Consider the following 6,698-nt stretch of genomic DNA (forward strand, 5'->3'; position numbering starts at 1 on the left):
AATTTTATTTTCTGCCAAAATATTTTTGTCACTTTGAAACCCGCACCCTGTTCACTGACAAAACTTTGTGCTGATTGTTAGTAAGGAAAGACACACAAATAAGAAAGAAGAAATCAAAGGACCACTGATGAGGTCACAGAATTGTAACAAAAGAACTCTGGCCGAAATACGATTAATGTAAAATAAAGCTGAAGCAAATCAACACCAAATATATAGTGCGTGTGTTTTTATTGGCTAAACTGGCAACATGACCATCCCCAAATACAACAATATATATATAATATATGTGTATTTGTGGTGTCTGTGTTTGTCCCCACCGCCATCACTTGACAACTGATGTTGGTGTGTTTATGTCCCCATAATTTAGTGGTTTGGCAAAATAGACTGATAGAATAAGTACTAGGCTTACAAAGAATAAGTCCTAGGGTTGATTTGTTCGACTAAAGGCAGTGCTCCAGCATGGCCACAGTCAAATGACTGAAACAAATAAAAATATATATATATATATATACACACACCAATGTGTGTTTCTTTGTGTCTCTGTTTGTCTCCCACCACTGCTTTAAGACCAGAGTTGGTTTATTTACATCCTCATAATCTAGCAGTTCAGCAAAAAGACCAATAGAACAAGTACTGGGGTTGATTCATTTAGCTAAAAATCCTTCAAGGCGGTGCCCCAACATGGCTGTAGTCTATTGACTGAAGCAAGTAAAAGATAAAATGATATCATTGGAAATTGTGTCACGAAGAAATAAAATCTAACACCAGCCTCTGACAGGATTTGAACTCAAAATATAAAGGTTTGAAACAAGATAGAGTAAATTATTGAACCTAATGTTATACTACCTTGGCAACAACATCTCTTTCAAACACATATTGATTAGTAATTGACATATTTAGCAATCCGTATAAAATCTATTGTTCTATTCAAAATATATATGTATATTGATTTCTTTTGATTAGGCATAAATCCAATTTCTGAAGGTGAGACTCACATAGTCAACTAAAATGACCTCAATGAATTACTGGTATTTTTTTTATGAATTCAAGGAGAGTAAATGGCGAAGTTAAACTTGGCAATGTTTTGATTCCGTTTTGGAGAAAGAATAAATAAATTATTATTTTCTTGTTCTTTTATTTGTTTCAGTCACTGGACTGTGGCCATGTTGGAGCACCAGCTTGAAGGGTTTTGTTCATTTAAATTAACTCCAAACTATTTTGTTTTACAGTCTGGTCTCTTTCAGTTTCACTTCCTGAACTGCTAAGTTACAGGGATGTAAACAAACCAAAGCAGTTGTTAAGTGGGGTGGTGCTAAAAAATAAAATGGGCACGTGCACATGCACACATACTTGTCCATTTATCTTTCTCTATCTATTCATCTATCTGCCAATATATATATAATATATATATATATATATATATATATATATACTGGGTGAGATGGGTAAATTGTTGCAATTTTATATTTTTAATTTCATGAACGGGCATTCCTTGTTTTTCATTTTGTTGACTACACAGTATAGTTGGGTCAGCTGGGCAACCTCTATGAGGAAAACATCACTGTGACGTTTTGATTCACTCTGCCAGAAATTTGGAAACGACATGCTGTACTACTTGGTATTCACGCCAGAAGCTCCAATACAAACATTTCGAAGTCCTTCAGGTGTCAATTTGAGGACAGTGCAATCTGAAGATGTGTACCAAGAGTGATAAAAATCAAACATCCAGTCGACACCATGGTGTTTGGAGTGATCACTAGTGATAACGACATTGTGCCTCCATTCATCTTCTCACACAGCCTCAGACTCAACACGGAGGCCTAAATCAAGAGCCTGGAGGAGGTAGTGCTGTCTGGCTCAATAGAGTGGCTGCTGGAAGAACCTATGTCTGGCAACAGGACTCTGCACCAGGCCACACAAGCAAGAGAACCCACAGACAGCTGTCAGACAATTTCTGTGACCACATCACCCCTAACATCTGGCCAACTAACTCTCCAGACTGCAATCCCCTTGATTATTATGTGTGGGACACAGCTGAGTGAGAGACCAAAAGCTCTTATAACACCAAAGATAAACTGAAGGTAAGGATTATGGCAGCATTCGCCAGATTAAACAAGGAGCCTGTCCAGAAGAGTTGCAGGAGATTTTGAGGTCATCTGGAGGCCATGGTTGAAGCCAATGGCGATTTTATTGGATAAATTTACTTTGTAGTATTTCAAGATATTTTTATATAATTTTGGTAAATATACCTGTTAAAATGAAATGTCCTAACAACCCCTCACCTCCACCTCCCACACTCCTTTTGCAATCTTGCACACTTATCAACCAACCCACCTTATCCTCCTCTCTCTCTCTCTCTCTCTCCTACTGAGATGCTAAAACTGACCTCACCTGTGCTTGTGTCACGTAAAAAGCACTCAGTCTACTCTGCTGGGTGGTTGGTGCTAGGAAGGGTATCCAGCCATAAAAGCCCTGCTAAAACAGACATGGAGTCTGGTGTAGGCTCCTACTTGGCCGGCTCCTGTCCAACTGTCCAACCCATGCCAGCATGGAAGGCAGATGTTAAACAACGATGATAACGATGATGATGATGATGATGATGATGCCTATTTCTGTCCCTCCACTCATAATTTGAACTTACCTCAAGAAAAATGGCACCTTCCTCAATACTACCCCCCCACCCCGCCACCTTCAGTTGAGAAGTGGGTATCTTGGAAATTATCTGGTGACTTCACTGCTGCTAGAGTCACGTAAAAGGCAGCCAGCTGTAGAAACCAAGCCAAAGCAGACAGCAGAGCTTGGCACAGTCTTCTGACTGGTCAGCTCATATCAATCCATTCAACATCTGCCAGCTTGGAAAACGGATGTTAATTGATGATGATGATGGCGATGATGATGATGATGATGATGATGATGATGATGATATACATGTGTGCGTATGTGTGTGTATGTATGTGTATATGTGTGTGTGTGTATGTATATGTATCTATATATATATATATATATATATATATATATATATATATACACATATATATGTATATATATATGTGTGTGTGTGTGTGTGTGTGTGTATATATATATATATATGTGTGTGTGTGTGTGTGTGTGTGTGTGTGTGTATGTATGTATGAATATTGATATATTGATATATATATATATGCAGGTAGTAAAGACAACTAACAAAGTGTATTCTGATCAAAATAAACGAAATGGAGATTGAAAAACAAGGTACCTTTTGACAAATCATCTGATGAGACACATCTGCACCAATGATGCATCACAACTGTTTGTGCAGCATCCCACCAGTGAAGCACTGATGCACAACGGGTCAAAATGATTGCAGTGAATAAATAATCTCATGAATTCCATTTTGTTTCTCTTTCTGTCATATGTTATGTGTGTGTGTGTGTGTGTGTGTGTGCACATGCATGTATGTGAGTAGCCTTTCTTTTACTTGTTTCACTCATTTGACTGTGGCCATGCTGGAGCACCACCTTAAAGGGTTTTCATTCAAAAGAAATTGACCCAAGAACTTATTCTTTGTAAGCCTAGTATTTATTCTATAAGTCTCATTTGCTGAACTACTAAGTTACAGGGATATAGACACCCCAACATTAGTTGCCAAGCAATGGCGAGGGGACAAACACAGACACAAAGACACACACACACACACAAATATATACAGATGTATATATGGTGGGCTTCTTTCAGTTTCTTATTTCTTTATTGCCCACAAGGGGCTAAACATAGAGGGGACAAACAAGGACAGACAAAGGGATTAAGTCGATTACATTGACTCCAGTGCATAACTGGTATTTAATTTATCGACTCCGAAAGGATAAAAGGCAAGTCGACCTTGGTGGAATTTGAACTCAGATCGTAACAGCAGATGAAATACAGCAAAGCATTTCGCCTGGCGTGCTAACGTTTCTGCCAGTTGGCCGCCTGGGCTTCTTTCAGTTTCTGTCTACCAAATCCACTCACAAGGCTTTGGTCACCCAAAGCTATAGTAGAAGACACTTGCCTAAGGTGCCACACAGTGGGACTGAACCCAGAACCATGTGGTTCAGACGCAAGCTTCTTACCATACAGCCACACCTGTGCCTATATATATGTGCGTGTGTGTGTGTATGTGTGCATGTACTTTGATGTAGTATACTTTACCAGATATTGTCAACTCAATATGAAGATCAACATTCTACTCTTTTACATGTGTTGCATTATAACAGTGATATCCAAGCAGAGATAAGCTAGATAAGTGGTTCCTAAGCTCTTTCGGGCTGCTGCCTCCTTGGCACCCACCCCACCGGCATGCTAACGATTCCGCCAGCTCACTGCCTTTAATTACACCTACAGTTTCTGTCAACCAAATATACTCACAGGACATTGGTCAACCTAGAACCACAGTAGAAGACACTTGCTCAAGGTGCTGCACAATGGGACTGAACCCATAGTGATGTGGTCATAAAGTGAACTTCTTAACCATACAGCCATACCTACATCTATTGTTCTATAGGAAATTTAGTTAAAAATTCTACAACTTTTTGCTAATTCACAACTGGTCACATTTAATAGTAAACAATTCTTTTGTTGCTAATTTCGAAAAAAAATCTTTTTATATAAAACTGATTCTGAAAATCTAAATGTGTTTTGTATCTGATGCTTCTTTTCAAATATTGAATTACCTTAAGTGTTACAAATCGAGTAATATTCCGTTATCATCAAAGAACTTTATTATCGCAATACAAAAGGAGTATTTGAATTCTTATTAAGCCAGTATCATAAGCACTGAGGCAGAACTCATCTGTGTGTCAACATTACATTTGCTCAAGAAACCACCCCCGCTACCGCTACCGTCACCACCACCGGTACTGCCGCCACCACCACCACCAACAACAACAAAAACAACCCCAACAACAACACAACCACCATCATCACCGTTATTGTTTTTATTGTTCTACTTTTCCAAGCTGGCAATGGACCAAAGGAATTCATTGAGGCAGATTTTCTACAGCTGGAGGCCTTTCTTTGCAGCCAACTATCACTTCTTTCCAAGCGGTGACATGTTTTCATTAGAAAATTGGAAATAAATGACACTGCCTATAACAGGGGTTTTCAAACTTTTTGACTTGCGGACCCCTTTATATTTCAGGCTTTACCTTAGGGGGTCCCCCTTATAAACGCTTATGAAATTTATACATAAATATTTGCTTAAAATAACATATAATTTTACATTTGTTTATTTAACAGTATTTAACAAGTAGGTTTATTGTCAATTAAAAGATTTTGATTAAAAAACATATATAAAATCAAATTGCCCATAAAAAGTATTTGCTGTCCACGGACCCCCTGTTTTGTCCTTGCGGATCACAGTTTGAAAACCCCTGCCTATAAGGAAGGCAACGCTATAAGTATTTTATTGAAACAAGAAAAAAATGTAATTCTAAAAACTGACTCTGTGTGTATGTGTGTGTGTGTGTGTGTGTGTGTGTGTGTGTGTGTGTGTGTGTGTGTGTGTGTGTGTGTGTGTGTGTGTGTGTGTGTGTGTGTGTGTGTGTGTGTGTGTGTAATGAAGGCAATATGGAAGGAACAACTTTTAACAAACATAGTGAAAGAGAGAGAGAGAAAGAGATGTGCAGGTGTTGCAGTGTAGTGGTATGGGATGGTGGGGGAAGGTAGATGTATAGGTGTAATTGTATTGTGAGAGGAAGACATAGAACTGGGGATATGGCTGAAGGTGTGAATGTGAGCTAAAAAGGGAGACAAGAAAAATGTGACATTTTCTGATAAAACATTGGTGAAAAAAATAATAAACAACTTCAAGATGTCCTGCTATATTTTAGATAAATGTTTTATATATACACATACATTAACATAGGTCATTCAATTTTTCTCAGCTGATCAATGGGCTGATTGAGTAAACCTATCAATAATGAACCTATAATGACTACTGGAAACAGCTGTAAGCCAAATTTACTACAATGAAATAAAATATGTAATGAACGTTATTTATGCCTTGTGTCTCATACATTTATATATTATATATATATACATATGTATATGTATATATGTATAACTTGGCACTCTGTTGGTTACGATGACGAGGGTTTCTGTTGATCCGATCAACAGAAGAGCTTGATCATGAAATTAACGTGTAAGTGGTTGAGCACTCCACAGACGCGTGTACCCTTAACGTAGCTCTCGGGGAAATTCAGCATGACACAGTGCGTGACAAGGCTGCCCCTTTGAAATACAGGTACAACACAAACAGGAACAAAGAGTGGGAGAAAGTTGTGGTGGAAGAGTACAGCAGGGTTTGCCACCATCCCCTGCCGGAGCCTCGTGGAGTTTTAGGTGTTTTCGCTCAATAAACACCCACAACAACCGGTCTGGGAATTGGAACCACAATTCCACAACCGTGAGTCCTCTGCCCTAACCACTGGGCCATTGTGCCTCCACACACACACATACACATATACATACACACATATTCATACATACCTTCAAGACATCCTGCTTCCTTTTGAATTAATGCTTTGTTCTTGCCATTGAAAGAAAGTGCCCAAAGTCCATTTATAACTAAAAGAATTTCCTCTTCAGAAAGGGGATTGTTTATATATAGATTTTCTTCTTGTAAAAGACGAACATAAAATGTTAAGATACCATTCTGAACCAGTTGCACTTTGTTGACATCA

The 6,698-nt window shown here is 38.5% G+C and overlaps 1 protein-coding gene and 1 long non-coding RNA gene across 2 annotated transcripts in view; both read right to left on the reverse strand.

The window, feature by feature from the left end:
- The window catches only part of LOC128247623 (uncharacterized), a 16,045-nt gene extending 9,353 nt beyond the window's left edge, over positions 1 to 6,692 (reverse strand). The window contains exon 1 of the long non-coding RNA XR_008263995.1: positions 6,505 to 6,692. This is a non-coding gene — a long non-coding RNA (uncharacterized LOC128247623). The remainder of the gene's footprint in view (positions 1 to 6,504) is intronic.
- Positions 1 to 6,698, reverse strand: part of LOC106876364 (uncharacterized) — a 77,733-nt gene that overhangs the window by 15,876 nt on the left and 55,159 nt on the right. The window lies entirely within an intron of this gene.

Source organism: Octopus bimaculoides, chromosome 4 (assembly GCF_001194135.2).
Source record: "Octopus bimaculoides isolate UCB-OBI-ISO-001 chromosome 4, ASM119413v2, whole genome shotgun sequence".
In the NCBI taxonomy this organism is placed as follows: domain Eukaryota; kingdom Metazoa; phylum Mollusca; class Cephalopoda; order Octopoda; family Octopodidae; genus Octopus; species Octopus bimaculoides.